Below are 19,273 nucleotides of genomic sequence, written 5' to 3'. Positions count from 1 at the left end.
TGTGAGAAAAAAATCCACTTTCATTAAAAGGGGAAAAAAGAAAAAATATCTGATACATCATCACTAGTTTAAAAGCATGCTATCTGCATTGTATAAATTTACATGTGAATACTTGTTTTTTTCTTTCTTTTTCCATTCTGTGGAAATAACAGTATTTGCAGAAGCCATGTCTCTTTATGTTATATCCATTAGTTTATCTTGGTCCTCGATGGCATTGGTGTTCTTGAGAAATAGCACACTTCAGGTTTTGAGATTCTTCAGCTTCTGACTTTTTTCCTTGTGAAATATTTGAGGACAAGTATTTATGGTAGGAATACTTCAGAATAAATGTACGTAGACTTTAACAAATCATGCATGTAAAATATGTTTATCATCGTAATATGGATATTCATTTAGTTTAATTGGAACTGACATCTTTCTCCAATGTTACAGTTACTTTCTTCCTAAATAAACACTACATAGAAAGACAAATTTCAATTATGTAAATCTTTTTATAAACAAATTTTAGGACTATCAATTTAAATATTCCTTGTGTTTCTATTTTTTAAGACAGTAAGAAAATTTGCTGACAGATCTTCTCTGAAAGTCTGGTAGAATTCTTCCATGAATCAATTTGAGCCTGAGTTTTTCTGATGTTTATTGTTTTGTTTTTGTGTAATATATTTTGATGATGTTATTTGGTTCTCCCAAATTCTTCCAGATCCTCCCTATCTACCCAACTTCCTGTTCATTCTCTCTCTCTCAAACACAAAAGCCAAACCAAAAATCAAAGCAAACAAAAAAAAAAAATCAGTAAGAGAAAAAAATGCCCAAACAAACTGAAATATAAAGCAACAAAAATAAATGAAATCTTGGGATGTGATTAATTTATTTCATATTTAAATTTTATGGTTGTTTTAGACAAGCTCTCACTGTGTAACCTTGGCTATCTTAGTGTTCCCTGTAGATCAGGCTGCCCATGAATACATAGAGCTCCATAGAGCTTTCTCTGCTTCTACAGGGTTGGGTTGAGAGGGATACATCACCATACCTAGATGGGCTATTTATTTTTTAATTAGAAGGGATTTTGCTACTGTTTCTTTTATCTTTTTTTGGTTGTTTTTTGTTTGTTTGTGTGTTGTGCTTTTTTGTTTCAGTTTTTGTTTTTGTTTTTGAGACAAGGTTTCTCTGTGTAGCCTTAGCTGTCCTTGGACCAGGTTAGCCTGGAACTCAGAGATCCATCTGCTTCTGCTTCTGCTTCTGGAGTGCTGGGATTAAAGGCATGTGTGCCCATGGTCCAGCTGTTACTGTTTATATCTCCTTGTTTATTTTTAATATTTTAACCTATTGATCTCTTCTTGGTTTTACTTTGGTGGTTTGGAGAAATCTAGAAATTCACCCAATTGTTTTAGATTTTCTAACATAATAAAGCACATGTTTTTAACATGTTCCCTTATAGTATTCTACATTTCGTTGGTCTTTGTTATGTTTCCCTGTTCATCTCTTATTCTGGTTTCTTTTGGGTCATCTCTTTCCTTCTTTTGCTTAATCGGGCAAAGAGTCCATCAAAGTTTTTCATCTCTTCAGAGAACCAGCTCATATGTTCATTGTCTCCTTATACTTGTATTCCATTTAATTCATGTCTGCTCTTATTTTATTATTTCTTGCAATCTGCCGGATTGTATTTGGTTTGTTCTTTTTTTACCAAATTCTTGAACCATATTATTAAGTTATTTATTTGTGCTGCTTCTGGTATTTGATTTTGTTATGTTTGGTTTGGTTAATAGTTGCTCTTGCTATGTAGCCATGGCTATCTGGAACTTACTTATATGAAGCTGGTTACCCTTGAACTTACAGAAGTCTACCTGCCTCTGCTTCTATTTCTAATTTTTAATTTAGGATCTAGAGATATACATTTATCTCTTAGTACTGCTTTTAATATGACCCAGAGCTTTTGTTGTATTGTTTTATTACAAATTTACTTCCTGCTTTTAATTTTTTTCTTTGAATTCTTCCTTGAACCATTCATCATTAAGTAATGGGTTATTTTTTTTTTTTATGTCCATGAGTTTCTGTAGTTTTGGCTGACTTAAAGTTTTATTGAATTATAGTTATGTAAGATATACAGAGTTATTTCAGGTCTTTCTAAATTTTAAAAATACTTACTTTGTATAATTTAGACAACAAATTAAATGCAAACATCCATTATTTCTGTTGATATCATCATTTAAAGTGAGATGGTCACTGAAAGACCCCAGACCCCTGGGATACTTTCATCTGCGAGAGGGCCCCCCAGAAACCAAGATTCCAAACCAGCAGATGCAACACACATGAGGAATGTATTCAGCACTGGCGCAAGTGGGCTCTCTGTCATGGTCAGTCAGAGAGCCCTGAGAAGCGGTTACAAGCATTTTTAAAGGTAGAAACTACAAAATTAGCATAAGATACCAGGTGCCCCAGGTTTGGCCCAATTTAAAATTCATCATATATTTCAGCAATCATTTTGTTACGTGGGAAATTTTGTAACACTGGTTGTAAACTGGTTGGCTCAGGGGAGGTCTAGGGGGAGTGGTTACTCTGGAGGGGAGTTCGCATAGTTACAGGCTTGTGATTGGCTGACATTTGACCTAGTTTGCTGGACTCGCCAGATGGTCCTTATCTTGGGTCCCATTTGGGGAATTTTTAAACAGAGACTTATTATTATTTTAATCTACAATTGCAGACCTTGTCCCAAGGCCGACAGCTGGGCTCTGAAACTTTTTACTTATTTCCAGGGAGAGGATGGGTCAGTGTCTAACGCAAGCAAGTTGACAGAAGCAAAGTCAGCAATTTGCAATTGTAAAATGTATCTCTAATTTTTTTTTCGTCATTCCCTCCTTTTTCTTTGGACTAATTTTATTCTTAAAATTTAGGGTGTCTGTATATTATCTTGTGGAGTGTCAGTCGTTCTTAATGCTTAGTACTGTTGGGTTAATACCATAGCCTGTGTAATGGACAGCCTCTTGCGGATAAACTGTAGCAGCCTATTAAGAATGTGGGGGCCAAAAGTGAGAAGCAAAAGTAAAATGATGATGGGCCCTGCTAATGCAGACAACAATGTGGTGAGCCAGGGGGATTTGGACCACCAATTTTCAAACCAACTGGCTCTGGTGGCCTTTTCCCATTTTCGCCCCTCCAGTCACTTATGAAGCTTGGCCATAGAGTCACATACTACCCCAGTGTGGTCAGCATAGAAGCAATGTTTTTCTTTTAGGGCCGCACATATTCCTCCATCTCTAATGAAAACCAAGTCTAGGCCTCTTCGATTTTGGAGCACAACCTCTGACAGGGAGGTGAGGGAGGTTTCTAATGCAGAGATGGAAGCCTCTAGCCCCCTCAAACCCTCTGCTATAGTGGCCTTTAGCTGTTCCATGTGCTGATACCCTTGCACATAAGCAGCACTCCCCATTCCCGCCCCTGCTATGCCTGCTACTGTTCCCAGTCCCATGAGGGTGGCTAAGGTCATGGTGATGGGTTCTCTTTTGTATCGGTGGGTTAGGGCTTCCATCTGTTCTTCAAAAGATGGGAGTCATGGTATATAACCCGAAGATACAGATGCACTAGAAGGCAGAAATCAGTCTGGTTTATCAGCATTGGTGAGATACAAGGGGTTAAACCGGTGTTACAAGCCCATCATCCCCCGTCTAAGGGTGCTAAGTATTTGCCTGTAATAGCTGTAACCTTTTCTGTGTGGGCACAGAACTGGCTCCTTTTTGGGGGTGGTGTACCAAGACATAATCCCTGTCCTGATATCTCAGATAAAGTTAGTTTGCTGGCACCCTGCCTTCCCCAGGAGCATGAGTCAGTGTTATTGTAGGTACCATTGTCAGCTGTTCCCTCATAATAAGGGGGTCTCTCAGAAAGGCAGAGCCAACAGGACCGAGTGAGGTTGCTTTTGGTGGAGTTAAGGGCAGAGAAGGCTCCCTTAATCAGGTTGTATAAGGGGGGCATCAGGGGTGTCTCTATGGTTGTTGATGGATGGGGAGGGTGGTCCCCTGAAGTTATGAGGGTGTGGGTTGTGGTTATATTCTTGGGTAGCAGGGCTTGGGGTACCCGAGGGCAGGGACGAAGGACAGGGTTTGGTCCTATCATCATTGGATGAGACACGGGTTTTTGGTGGAGGGTGATCTTAAACCAGAGGCAATTGTCATTTCCCTCCTTGTAGAGGCGTAACCCCCAAGTCTGACCTTTTTGCCACTGGGCTAGATTTTCAACTCATTTTCCTGGTTCTGTAAAGATGATGGACAAGGGGTTGCAGAGAGCCTGTTTTGAGCAGTCCGCCGCAGAGCCCTTTTTGACCTGAATCCAATCATGACTGAAAGATGGTCCCCAGTAGGCATCCCCGGTAGTTTCACATCCCCATTTGGCACAGTATAGGGATGCAGGCCCTCCACATTTTAGAACTTGTTTTCTACTTCTCCTGTCTCTAAGACAGACGTAGAACTCCAGACCACGGAGTTCAGCGAGGGCCTGTGGGTTTGAGCACCCATACCAAGGGGAAGGGACTATTTTTACTCTCCATTGTAAATTGTTTGGGGTTTCTTGTTCTGGGATATCCCAGGTGTCCAGCCCCATGAATAGGTAGCACAGGTCAGGTGTTAGGGTGGGCCACCAGGTTCCGGGGGTGTGGTCGCCTTCAGTTAACCAGACGACCTGTCCAGTAGCAGTGCTGACTTCCCAAACCAGGTGTTGGGGGGAGTGTGGATTATCTGCTGAGCTAGCTCCTAGGTTACAGGGTAAAAGTACCAGTAGGAGAAACAATACCAGTTCAGCGGACTCGAAGTTTAAGGGGATTATTAGTCTTTTCCAATTTCCAGTCAGGTCCCTGCTGGGGTGCTGGCTTAAGATGGGAGGCATGGATCCAAGCAGCGATGCCATCGACCTTTACTGCCATGGGGGTGGTCAGCAGCACAGTGTATGGGCCCTTCCAACAAGGTTCAAGGGTCCTGGATTGGTGTCTCCTCACGTACACTTCGTCGACGATCTGGAAGGGGTGTGGGACAGTGGAACTCCCAACTGTATAGATGGCAGCCAAGGGCTTCCACACCAGTCTCTGGATGAGTTGTAGTGCTTGCAGCCACACCTGCAAACTTTGGGTATTTGCAAAGGAATCAGTGGCAGGGCCCAGGAAATCTGTTATAGGAGGGGGGCCCCATATAGGATTTTGTAGGGAGTCAGTCCATGGCTCGCTGGAGTGTTTCGAGCTCTAAACAGGGCCATGGGACCCAGTCTTTAGTGCCAGTTTCTAGGGCTAATTTAGTTAGGGTCTCTTTAATGGTTCTGTTCATTCATTCTACCTGTCCTGAACTTTGGGGTCTGTAAGTGCAATGTAATTTCTAATTTATCCCCAAAAGCTTGGCCACCATCTGACTTACCTGAGAGACAAAAGCAGGGCCATTATCTGACCCTATTACCTTAGGGAGCCCAAATCGAGGAAGGATCTCTTCTAAAATCTTTTTGACCACCACTTGTGCTGTTTCTTGTTTGGTGGGGAAGGCTTCTGTCCAGCCGGAGAAGGTATCTACAAAGACTAGGAGATATTTAACTCTGTGTTTGCCAGGCCTGATCTCAGTGAAATCGATCTCCCAGTTGGTGCCGGGTTGTTCTCCTCTCATCCTGACTCCAGCGGGTGCCTGGAACCGGCCTGCATTGACCTTGGCACAGGGAATACAAGAGTCTACAACTTGTTTAATCATGCCCGATAAATCTGGAATGTAATGAAACTGTTCATCTCTCTGTAAAAGAGTCTCTAGCTTTTTATTACCCAAGTGAGTCCACCTATATAAGTAAGTGACCAGTCTCCTTGCATCCTTTTGGGGCAGTATAGTTTTATTTTTGTATTCCCAAGTTCCGGTCGAGTCATTGAAGGTTGCCTTTAACTTTTTGGCCATCTCTATGTCCTGATCTGAATACTGAAAGAGGCTGTTTGCTGGGCTGCCGTTCTTGGGATGTGGTTAAGGTTTCATCCACCATCCTGTTTCCCACCACTACAGGGTCCCTCCCCACCTGGTGACCCGGACAATGGATGATGTTCACCTTTTTAGGTAGGAAGAGGGCCTGTAGGAGGTCTAGGTTTTCTTTTTTGTTTTTAATATCTTTTTCCGCCAGGGTTAACAGGCCCTGCCTTCGATAAATCTCTCCATGGACATGCTTGGTAGCAAAAGCATACCGGCTGTCTGTGTAAATGTTGACTTTTTTTTCTTTGGCCTTTGTCAATGCCTGCGTCAGGGGTTGAGTTTGGCCCTATGTACTGAGGTTCCGGGCTCCAGGGCCGACACCCAGAGGACTGTGGTCCCATCTACTACTGCTGCCCCCACCTTTTGCTCACCGTTATGCAGGAAACTGCTCCCATCCGTGTACCAGGTGTGTTTAGCATCTGGCAGAGGTTGGTCAGTTAAGTCCTCATGGGTCCCGTGTACTTCTGCCAGGATTTGATGACAATCATGTTTGATGGAGAGGTGAGAGTCAGAGTCTGGAAGTAGAGTCACTGGGTTGAGAGAGACTGCAGCCCCGAACTGAATCCAGTGGAGATTTAATAGCATTGTCTGGTAATGGGTGATCCGGGCATTTGAAAGCCATCGGTCAGGGGGCTGGCGAATAACTGTCTCTATGGCATGGGGGGCCGTCACTGTCAAGGGCTGTCCCAAGTTTAGCTTGTCAAGAGTCTTTTACCAACATGGCCACAGCTGCAATTATACAGAGACATGGGGGCTATCCGGCTGCCACATTGTCCAGTTTCTTTGAAAAGTAGGCCACCGGTCTTTTCCAGGGCCCTAATTTTTGGGTCAAAACTCCTTTTGCAATTCCCTGTCATTCATCCACATATAAAGTGAATGGCCCGGTCACATCTGGGAGGCCCAAAGCCTGACCTGATAATAAGGCCTTTTTAATTGGATCAAAGGCCTGTTGTTGTTCTTTTTCCCACTAGAATGGGGCATTGGCCTTGGTAAGGGGATACAGAGGGTCTGTCAGCTCAGCAAATCCTGGTATCCATAAGTGACAAAACCCAGCGCTTCCCAAGAACTCCCTCAGGGCCCGAGCACTTGTGGGTGGCAGGATCTGGGTGATGGCTTGTTTACGACCCTCTGTTAGCCACCTCTGTCCTCCTTCTAGCTTATAGCCCAGGTAGGTCACTTGTTTGACACAAATTTGGGCCTTTTTAGCTGAGGCCCTATACCCTAATTCCCCTAGCCTTTTTAAAAGGGCCCCAGTACCTTTTAGACAGTCATCTCCAGTCTCGGCTGCTAGGAGCAGGTCGTCTACATACTGCAGAAGAGCGAACTGAGGATAGCTGACTCTGAAATCGGCCAGGTCCTGATGTAGAGCCTCGTCAAACAGGGTCGGGGAGTTTTTGAATCCTTGCGGTAATCTCGTCCATGTGAGCTGTCCTGAAAAACCTGATTCTGGATCTCTCCATTCAAGAGCAAAGATTGGCTGACTCTGAGGGCTTAGTCTCATGCAGAAGAAAGCGTCTTTTAAATCTAGCACTGTATACAATGTGTTGCTCAGGGGCAGCGTACTTAGCAAGTTGTAGGGATTGGGCACTGTAGGATGTATGTCCTCTGTCCTCTTGTTTACTTTTCTTAAATCCTGTACCGGATGATAGTCCCCATCCCAGGCTTTTTGACTGGCAATAAGGGGGTGTTCCATGGGGATTGGCATGGTTTTAGGATGCCCAATTGTAGCAGTCTTTGTATATGTGGCCTAATTCCATTTTTGGCTTCCCAGCTTAGTGGATACTGATGTATCATCACTAGGGTAGCCGAGGGCTTAAGTCCAATGATCATGGGGGGCTGATTTGCAGCCAGTCCCATTCCCACAGTCTCCGCCCAAACCTGGGGAAAATCTGATAACCATTGAGGGTCGATCTGGGCTGACTGAGGGCTTTCATGTAATCGATGTTCATCCTCCAGGCGCAGAGTTAGGACTTGGAGGGGCTGCCCTTGGGGTCCCCTAACGGAGGCCCCTTTCTCTTGGAAGTAAATCTGGGCTCCTACTTTTGAGAGGAGGTCTTTCCCCAACAAAGGATAGGGGCAGTCTGGAACTAGGAGGAATGAGTGAGTGACTAACCCCATCCCAAGGTGTACTTTCCACTCAGTCATCCATTGGTACAGCTTTTCTCCCATGGCCCCCTGTACCCAGGACTTCTTAGAACTCAAGGGACCTCTTGATTTGGTTAGGACTGAAAGTTGGGCACCGGTGTCAACCAGGAAGGTTACTGGCTGGCCCCCCACTCAAAGGATTATCCGGGGCTGGGGGGGGGGCTCCTGGCCCTGACTGTCATAGTCTTCATCATCCTGTAGGGACAATACTTGTGCCGGCTTCTGGGGTCCTCTTGTCTGTCTTTTATTTTTAGGGCAGTCCTTGGCCCAGTGTCCTATTTCCTTACAATATGCACACTGGTCGTGGCTCACTTGAGGTCTCTTTTCGTCTCCCAGGCCCCTACCTAACCTAGCCCCTCTCTCTTCTGGCTGTCCCACTACAGTGGCCAAGATTTTACTTAGCTCCCCAGTGCACCTCTTGTCTCGCTTGTCCTCTCTGTCCTCCTGCTCCCTATGCAGTCTTTCTTCCTTTTGTTCCTGTGTCTCTCTTTTATTAAAAATCTTTTTCGCTTCCTTGACTAAATCCTGCAAGGTGTAACCCTGAAGCCCCCCCAACCCCTGTAGCTTAGTCCGTATGTCTGGGGCTGATTGCCCGATAAAGGACATGATGACATCGATTGTCTATCTGTAGCAGAGGGGTCAAAGGGTGTATACATACAATATCCTTCCATCAACCTCTCTAGGAATCCTGTGGGTGTTTCCTCAGCCCCCTGTATTATCGCACGTACCTTGGCCAAATTGGTGGGGTGCCTTCCAGCCCCTTTGAGACCCGCCAACAGAACCTGGTGATAAAGACGGAGCTGCTCCCTACCAGCTGTGGTATTAAAGTCCCAATCAGGGAGGGTTAATGGGAACATTTCATTGATCTCATTAGGCAACTGCGTTGGTCTGCCATCTTTTCCTGGACCATTTTTGTGAGCCTCTAGGAACATCCACTGCCATTCCTCCATGGTGAGGAGAGTCTGTAAGAGCTGCTGACAATCATCCCAAGTGGGCTGGTAGGTTAACAGAATGGATTCAATCAAGCCTGTCAGGGCCTGAGGGTCTTGTGAAAAGGACGGGTTGTGAGTTTTCCAGTTATATATGTCTGAAGCGGAAAAAGGCCAATACTAAAATTGGCCAGCCATTGTCTGGAGGGGAAGAGCATGGGCTGTCCAGACCCCTCATTGTCCCCTCCTCAATCACGGCAGAGGACCATATGACTGCTGGGAGGTGGTGAGGGAGCCAGAGGTGGCGGTAGCACCTGGGGTCCCGCCTCTGGTTCAGTGGAGTCTGGGGAGGGAGCAGGTGGGGAAAGGGAGCCCTCTAGGGGGCCCCTTTGTTCTTCTCTTATTGAGTGAGCGGGTTGGCCATAAGGTGGCGGAGGGGGGGTGTCTAACATTGATGGGGGATCTAACAGTAGTGAATCTGTCTGATCATCAGATAAAACAGGGGGAGGCAAGGAGGAGGAGTCCTTAGCTTTAAACCCGGACAATTCTTTTAGGAGAATAGAGGGAAGATGAGGGTGGAGGGGGGGGGAACAAGGGGAGTGGATGGAGGCTGGGGAACAAGGGGAGTGGACAGAGGCTGGGGAACAAGGGGAATGGACAGAGGCTGGGGAACAAGGGGAATGGACGGAGGCTGGGGAACAAGGGGAATAGACAGAGCCTCGGGGAGGAAGGGCTTGATCCACTTTGGGGGGTCTCGGGCAAGATCCTCCCAAATAACTATATAGGGGAACTGATCAGGGTGTCCATGAGGGCTGGGCTGCAAAACTTGAGCCTTCACCTGTAAGAGAACATCGAGATTAAAAGAGCCATCCTTTGGCCACCCTACGTTAAGAGCAGGCCATTCTGAAGAACAGAAAGTGATCCATTTCTTTTTCCGGACCTCCAGTGACAAGTTGTGGGCCCAGGCTGTAACATCTTTCCAGTGGTTTAAAGTGCGTCTTAAGGGGGTTGTTAGTCATTGTCCCATTTCTCTAGAGGCCACAAGGCAGACAACAAAGACAATCAATGCTAAACAGAAACAAACAAGACTAGACAAACGCCACGCCATGCCGAGTGAGTACAAATGAGGAAGGAAACTTCAGATGGGAGGGGCCGGCTGTGCCTTAACTCCCTAGAACAAAGAGACACTTGGATCTCTTCCTCCCTCCAAACAACTCTAGAGTGGGACTCCAGGGTGGGACCAGGGGTCTGGGCACGTCTGCCTTCCCCACTGGCCCAAATACAAATTCAGATACAAGTCCTGTACAGGCACTTTTGGATCCCAACATATAGAACAAAAAAAAACCAACAAACATTAAAGACATGAAATGTTAGAGCTCTGTCTTACCTCCAATGGCCTGGAATTTGGTTCTTGGAGCGCCCAAATCCAGGACGAGCCCCCAAATGAAAGACCCCAGACTGCTGGGATACTTTCATCTGTGGGAGGGCCCCCCAGAAACCAAGATTCCAAACCAGCAGATGCAACATGCATGAGGAATGTATTCAGCACTGGCGCAAGGGGCTCTCTGCCCTGGTCAGTCAGAGAGCCCTGAGAAGCGGTTACAAGCATTTTTAAAGGTAGAAACTACAAAATTAGCATAAGATACCAGGTGCCCCAGGTTTGGCCCAATTTAAAAATCATCATATATTTCAGCAATCATTTTGTTACATGGGAAATTTTGTAACACTGGTTGTAAACTGGTTGGCTCAGGGGAGGTCTAGGGGGAGTGGTTACTCTGGAGGGGAGTTCGCATAGTTACAGGCTTGTGATTGGCTGACATTTGACCTAGATGGTCCTTATCTTGGGTCCCATTTGGGGAATTTTTAAACAGAGACTTATTATTATTTTAATCTACAATTGCAGACCTTGTCCCAAGGCTGACGGCTGGACTCTGAAACTTTTTACTTATTTCCAGGGAGAGGATGGGTCAGTGTCTAACGCAAGCAAGTTGACAGAAGCAAAGTCAGCAGTTTGCAATTGTAAAATGTATCTCTAATTTTTTCCCTCAGTCACATAATCTGATTCTTGACAAAAGATGAGGAGTTTGAATGTTTGTATTTGGATGGCTCCCAGATGTGGGCATATCATTACCATCCTTTGGCATGAAAGGATTAATTAAAGTGATTAAATATAAAACAAACAAAAATAGGGAGGAACACTGAAAATTTACCATTTATATTGAATATAGACTTAGAATATGTCTGAAAACAGCCAATAGCACCAATGTTTATGGCATATCCAAGAAAGTTATTGAATATTCTCTCAAAATGAAGACAGTTATAATCCTTAGCTGAAAACCTTCCAGTATTCTGCTTTTCTGTTGCCTGTGTGTTTGATGATTTAAAATTTGGTATGTTGTACTTACTTTATCACATAGGATTATGCAATAATCATTTCATCTTTGCTTTCATTTCTCCACAAGAAAGATAAATTCCAAATTGATAGAAACATGGGTTCTAAGATGTACTCCTTCTCAAATTTTCACATTTAGTGTTTCCTCAGAAAGAATGTTCTCATTTAAGTACTTGTAGTGCTTTTGGGACAAATTTCCTTTGTGTGTGTGTGTGTGTGTGTGTGTGATTGAGACAACTCATCCAGTAAAGGTGCTTGCCACTAAGGCTAATGATCTGAGCTTGATTTCTTGCATTCACATGTTGGAAGGAAAGAATTGATTTCTACAAGGTGTCCTCTGAACTTTGGTATGATATATATAGACATACTTTTTGAGATGAAGAGAAGGTCAGTTTATATGATCTAGACAGCTTTAATCATATGATCATCTTGTTGGTTTCCAATGTCAGTCTCCTTAGTACAGTGATTCTTGGATGCACCAGCATGTTTGGCCCATGTTGTCTACATATATTTTGTATATTATTCAAACATGTTAGGTAAGATAAAGATCATCTTGGTTGAACTTGAGAGATAAATAGTTGTAACATACAAAAACTAGAATTAAGTAAGGAAGATTTATGGATATTTCAGAGTTGCATGTAATCTACATGTTTGATATATGTATATATAATTATGGAGAAAAAATGGGACTTGGAATATATTTGCAAAGTATGGCTAGTACAATTTGATAAATTAATAATTATTACTAAGTGTTACAAGGTTTTTCAAGACTGAATAAACAGCCAGACATGTTATCACATATCTGTAATCCCAGTGTCTAGAGACAGAGAGAGAAGTAGCTTGAGTTTCAGGTAAACCTAGGTTATATAGAAATATCATGTATTAACAAAGAAAAACTAAAAATTAAAATCTGAGAAAAATTTGACACCATCGGGGCTGGAGACAAGGCTCAAAAGTTAAGAGCACCAACTGCTATTCCAGAGGTATTGAGTTCAATTCTCAGCACCCACATGGTGGCTCACAACCATCTGTAATGAGATCTGGCATGCTCTTCTGTGTACATAATAAATAAATAAATCTTAAAAAAAATTTGACACCATTTATTATCATTACTATATTGAACAAAGTTATTTTTCTCAGCATTTGATAGGGACACAGTAGGAAGAGAAGGAGATTTTGATAGTTTGTTATTATATTCATCCCTTAACATAAAAACTTGATTTTTAGAATGGAAATAAGAAATTATAGCTCCAGAGAATTTTAAGAGAGAAATAATAGTTTTTATTAATCACTGTGTTATTTTCTTGTGATCACATGCAAATATAAGAGCTAGAAACAGTGAAATGAGAGGAGGAATAGCCAGTTGAAACATTTCCTTAAGTGTTCTAGCATGGAAGTGTTGAGAAAGCAGTCATTCCTTGATGTCTCTTTATCTTCTGAGTTCCCACTTGTGTTGCTTTTATTTGCCTACACTGTAGAATGTGAATTCTTGATCCTCAAGCCTCTAGATTTCCTCATTGAAAACAAGAGAATATGGCAGACTTGGGTGTAAATTAAGTATAAAACTGAATAGCTACTGAGATAGTAATTGATTTTTTTTATGTCAATGAAACACATAGTTTACAAGTATAGCATATAACACTGTTTTAGGTAAAAGTTCTATGTGGAGAAGGGAGAAAGTAGTCAAGATCAAATCTAAGGATACATTTGAATTGATAGATTGTCCTTTGATAACGTCACCTGAATAAAGTTAGCCCAGAACTATATTTGTATCTGGTGAGGTTCTTCTTCAAAGTTATTTATTTAATTTTTTTCATATTGATCATGGTTTTCCCTCCACTTACTCTTCCCAGATTCTCCCCTCCTCCCTACCCAACAAACTTTATTCCCTCTGTTTCTGGAGTGTGTATGAAAATAGCAGAGATGTATCCCATGTGCACAATTACATTTTCTTCAGCATTCCATGTTCTTTTTGTGAATACACCACTGAGTGTCTTTTACATCATAGAATTCCAATAGTAATCTTTTGTTTAACTGCATCATTTTAGTTACCACTTAGATTGTTTCTTTTAGTTCTTATATCCATTGGATAATATTTTTTGAGGCATGGTGGATGAATTGCTTGGAGATGTGAATTATATGAAAAGTTTATAAAAGTTGGTTGTATAATTCAACCATTTGTTGAATGTGTAAGAGCCCAAACAAAAGAAAAATAAAAGCTCTAAACATAAGTGAGTAAAAGAATCAAGAAAACGATGCCAGGAATTAAGGGAGTAAAGTAGGGTATGTGGTATATAAAGTAGAATTTGGTAGAAAGTATAGAAGGGTAAGGTAAACTTAGTCCACAATTTTGCATATTATTTCTCAAAGACAGTAATTGATTATACCATTTAGAGAAAAGCAAGAATGTGGGAGATAGTCTTGCCATTGAATTAGGAGAGTTGTGAACCAAATCTTCAGAAATCAGTTGTAAATTATCATTCCCGCTGGGCAGTGGTGGCACACGCCTGTAATCGGGAGGCAGAGGCAGGTGCATCTCTGTGAGTTCGAGGCCAGCCTGATCTACAAAGCGAGTTCCACGATAGCCTCCAGAAGCTACAGAGAAACCCTGTCTCGAAAAACCAATATATATATTTATTTATTTAGAGTGAACGCCGTATTTCAACCTCTATTTCTAATTTCAGATATACCATTAATTCATCACTTACGTCTATGTTTTTATTGCTGTCTTTGACCTAAGTTTTAAAAAAAAATATTTGTATTTTTAATTATGTGTATGTATGTATGAATATGTGTGGGTATGTATGTGTGAGTGAAGGTACCTACCTACAGAAAACAGAAGAGCATATTAGGCTCAGTAATGTTGGAGTACAGGTAGCTATGAGTGGGCCAGAAAGGGTGTGAGGAACTGATGTCAGGTCCTTTATAAGAGGAATAGATTATCTTACCCACTGACACATCTCTCCAGCCCTGAACTGAATTTTTAAACTTATTCTTCTAGGTATCTCATGCACCATGGGCATTTCCTAAAAGAACTTTATTTTCATTTTTGTGAACCAGTTCACTTATTTAGTATTGGAATTCAAGCATTAATAAAGAAATATCGAATTATTTATGACAGATTAGAAGTATATATTTAACTGGGCATCATGGCATTATGACACACACACATTTAATCCCAGTACTGTAGAGACAGGCAGATCTCTGTGAATTTGAGGCTAGACTAGTCTATATAATGAGTTCCAGAGCAGCTGGGGCTACTTAATAGAGAAAGTCTGTCTTAAAAAATCAGAAAAAAGTTACATATTTTAGATACTATTTGACAAAGGAAAATAGGAAGGAGTTTTTTTCCAAAAGATAAGAAATGATCCTCTTTTGAAGATTTTGAAGATGCTAGAAACAGCAAGGTGCCCCACATGCAGTATATGAACAAATTAGTATAGTGATATGTGCTTTTTTATATTGTCTGTTGGCTTTTCATGAAATATTCTAATTAACATTAACTTTTTTTCTGATGTTATTACCTTTGGGAAATTTAATTCTTTTAGTTCAATTTTGAGTAGTACCAGATTTATCAAAATGATCTCCTATTGATTCATGATTATCTTCACTAATAATATTTCATGGGATCCTACACACATCCTTCTATATCTAGTATAGAAGTTCTGCTTTGGAGACATTTTACTGGATTGATATATTTGGGTGAGATCTGATGAATGGCAGTGAGACATGAAATACAGGTAAGATCAAGATGCCTTAACATAAATGTCTGCATGTGTTTAGTCATTTGTATTATTTTTTCACTTCTCACTTCAAGTTTTTAAACATTTGTGTTTATATATTTATCAATGCAGTTTTGGTTCACTTTATGTCTAATATTGTGTCTCCATTACCCAAAATAAATTTAATGAGCTCCTACTTGACAGGAATTATTTTCTTATTATTACCTAACCTTACAATTTCCAAAGAAAAAGGTTTGGTTAAAGATTAATAATAAACAAACTTGTGAAAGGAGGAGTGAAAAAAGTTTGTGAATAATGCTATAATACAGATTTAGACATAGATTTTGACAGAAATGCAGTGTAATTATAGTTATTTAGTAATTAATTACAGATGTTTGATAGAGTAGCAAAGAACCTATAAAATGTGATTTTTTTCTACAGTCTTATTTTATTCAGTGAAGTGTATAATTCTTATTTGTTTACAACTCCATCTTTTACAACACTTCTAGACTTTTTCAGAGAATTGAGAATGTTATCACAGAAGACACTGAGTTTTTCTTCAGATTCATTGGGGTTGTCAGGGAAATGTTTCTGGGGATGTTAAGAAGCATTTAATGAACACAACAGGGTATTCTGGATGCTTCCGTTGATCTAACTTTTTAAACAATTTTGAGAAATCTGAATGCTTAGTTTTGGAAATTAGGTTAATTAAATTAGTCAAAGTGTTCAGTTACTAGAAACAACATACATTAGTCTTTTCATAGACACTATTATCTTTAAGGATTTATCCTTAAAATATATGTCTGCCTCCCTGCTGTGTATCTGTGACACTGATATTAAAAAATAATTGAGCCAAGTGGTTGAGGCACACGCCTTTCATCCCAGTACTTGCGATACAGAGGCAGGCATATCTCTGAGTTCAAGGCCAGCCTAATCTACAGTGGGATTTCCAGGACAGCCAGCACAAAGAAACACTGTCTTGAAAAAAAAAATCAAACAGAACAAACAAACATAAACCAAAAACAAACCAGCCAAACAAAAACAAAACAAAAAATAAAAAGTTAAGTATTTAAGAGCATTGTATGTATTTATAACAACAGTTAATGACAAAAGAGGTCATGAATATTAAAAGGAGCAAGGGTGGTATATGGAAAGATTTTTGAAGGGAAGTAGTAAATGATGTAATTATACTATAATCTCAAAAAAAATTAGTTAAACCAAACACCCAAAGGGAGAAACACAAAGCCATTCCTCCCAGGGTAGCTGGCACTGGCAACACTAGTCTGTGTGATCGTGACTTGCAATAAAGTCAGGGACTATGGGCCATTAATACATGCTAGCAGGCATTAAAAGACCACATTAATGTGTTGGAGTACGTAAATCAAACTAGAGTTGCCTTGCTATTCATACTATTATCCTTTTACATATTCATGCACAGTTTTAATTACATTGCATTATGTTTGAGAATTTCTTAAGCCAGACCAGAAACTAAAAAGGTTTAAGTAACTACCCAGTTATTTTGAGCCTAGGTCTCCTGTATCTCAGGATGAGTTCAAACTCACTGTGAGCTATGGATGACTTTGAACTTCTAATCATCCTGAATAGGCTTCCATCAAATTCGGTTTGAACATTTTAGGTTGTGTTGAGACATTATTTTTATTTTATGTGTCAGATCTTGGAGATAGAGACAGTTGCAAGCTGCCATGTGGGTGCTGGGAATTGAGCCTGGGTACTCTGGAAGAGTAGTCAGTACTCTTACCTGCTGAGCCATCTCTCCAGTCCTTAACATTTTAGGTTTTAAAGGCTTTAATACTTACTGTTGCATGTAAACTAGCTTCTGTTCTAGTGGGAAAGCAGAGATAGTTTTTGTGTAGTATGTCACTTTATTATTTTATTTTATTTATTAATTTTTACATTTTCAATACAGGGTTTCTTTGGTTAGCCTTGGCTGTCCTAGATCTAGTTATGTAGACCAAGCTGGCCTCAAACTCAAAGAGATCCACCTGCCTCTACCTTCCAGGTGCTGGGGTTAAAAAGATGTGTGCCATGATTGCCTGGCCTTGTGTAATATGTCATAACTGTTTAAATAAAATTTTATTTCCAGATGTAGCCTGAGATAATATATTTACTAATCCTTATACTAGAGCACTGGCTAAATTAGAACCTTAAAATTACATTAACTCAAACACATAGTAAAGTATATGAGAATCACTTCTCCATGTTACTTTTATAAAAACAACTTTTAGTTATTTTATCAGGTCTCACTTGTAAGAGTGATGCATATATCATAATGATATAATCCATATTGTAGCATTAAAATAGGAAAATAGAAAAGTAAGTGTCTATCTATAGTTATAGCTGATAAATTAACTTTCACAAGTATAACTACTCCACATTTCTGCTTTTTGTTTCCTCATTTAGTGGACATTATTTTCTTTTTTCTTGTACTATTCATTACATTTTTGTATAATTCCTCAGCATCATTGGTTTCATCTATCTTCCTTGAACAGTGATGAAAGCAATTTCATTATAGCAAAATTACTACAGAAAAAGTTACTGTTTAGTCTATTAAAATTAGAGTCATTAATATGTATAGTCAATGGATCCTATTTATTCTATTTATGTTTTATTTTCTAAATTTCTTCATGTCCATGTTGTCTGGCTCTAAAGGTTAAAGTTAGAAAGAAAGAATCTAGAATGTAGAATGTGTTAACTTAAAATTAACTTGTAACTAATTCTTCTTGTGCCTCCAATTATTCATTCAAAATATATTTAGTGTTTTATTTTATAAAAGGCTCACTGAATCAATTGGGAAACAAAGCATTATAAGTAAGTGGAAAAGGATATAAATTAATGATTCATAAATGAAGTGTTATGTATGGCCACAAATATATAAAATACATTAAATTATGTCAATGTTTATTACTAACTGATTAACTTTGAAAATTATTAAATCAGAACATAAAGGATATATTAAGAAATTAATTTCCCCTTTTCACCTATCAGATTTACCAAAATACTTAGAAACAAAATTTGAAACAATTGAAAATTCTGATACTGTTGAAGAAGTTAATTAAGGTAGACATATATGATGAAAATTAGCACATTTTGATCACCAATTTCATTTTTAGATAATTACTTAAATTTTGTAATTAGAAACAAGAACACTTATGTAATAGTAAGTATTCATCATAATCAATAATTGTCACCAATTATTACTTCTATTTATCTAATTTGAGTATGTTCAGGTATTATGATAATGTATGTTCAAATTAACTGATAAAAATCCCAAGTTGAAAAGTTCATTTGTTCCTGAGTACCAGTTATGTCTGAAGCACTGATGTATTTATTCATATCAAATGTTATATGCATATGCTTCTTATGGCCAATAAAACAATTTTATAGCAGGGATATTTAAAAATATTCATAGTGATTTGTGGTCATTATTTTATTCTTGTATTTATATGGGTGTGTGATTGTTATTTATATAATTTCCTAAATCGTAAGTTTATATAGTACATATTGATGTAAAATACCTTAATTGTTGTACTTTTGTATAAAAGACTATAAAGCACCAGGGAAATGGCTTAGGATAGATAAAGGTATTTGTTACCAAGACTGACAACCTGAGTCTGAGTTTGTCAGGGAGAGAGAGAGAGAGAGAGAGAGAGAGAGAGAGAGACAGAGAGAGAGACAGAGAGAGACAGAGAGAGACAGAGAGACAGAGAGAAGGTGAGAGAATAACATTTTAAAGAGCTGGGCGTGGTCACACATACCTTTTATCACAGCACTAAGGAGTCAGAGGCAGGTGGATCTCTCCGAGTTCCAGGCAATCCTGGTCTACAAAGTGAGTTCCAGGACAACTAGGGCTGTTACAAGGAGAAACCCTGTCTTGAAAAAAAAAAACAACAATGAAAAAAAAGAAATAATATTATCTTAGATTTCATTACACTCCTAATTTTCTGCAAGTTTCAAGGTACACTGACCACCTATTGCTAACACCCTCCAGCATGGAAGAACCAAATGGTTGTTCATATTCAACCTTCATTGTAAGAGATGAACAAAATAAATGAAAACTCATTATCATCATTCTAATCAAGACTAAGATAC

The 19,273-nt window shown here is 40.0% G+C and overlaps 1 non-coding gene across 1 annotated transcript; it reads left to right on the top strand.

The window, feature by feature from the left end:
• The first annotated feature begins 19,179 nt into the window (after positions 1–19,179).
• Positions 19,180–19,273, top strand: LOC118576905. The gene has a single exon (XR_004944101.1). It is a non-coding gene; the product is annotated as a small nucleolar RNA SNORD116 (small nucleolar RNA).

Source organism: Onychomys torridus, chromosome 1 (genome assembly GCF_903995425.1).
Source record: "Onychomys torridus chromosome 1, mOncTor1.1, whole genome shotgun sequence".
NCBI classification, from domain to species: domain Eukaryota; kingdom Metazoa; phylum Chordata; class Mammalia; order Rodentia; family Cricetidae; genus Onychomys; species Onychomys torridus.
Note: the sequence above shows the minus strand (reverse complement) of the source record. Positions and strands in the feature narration are given on the sequence as shown.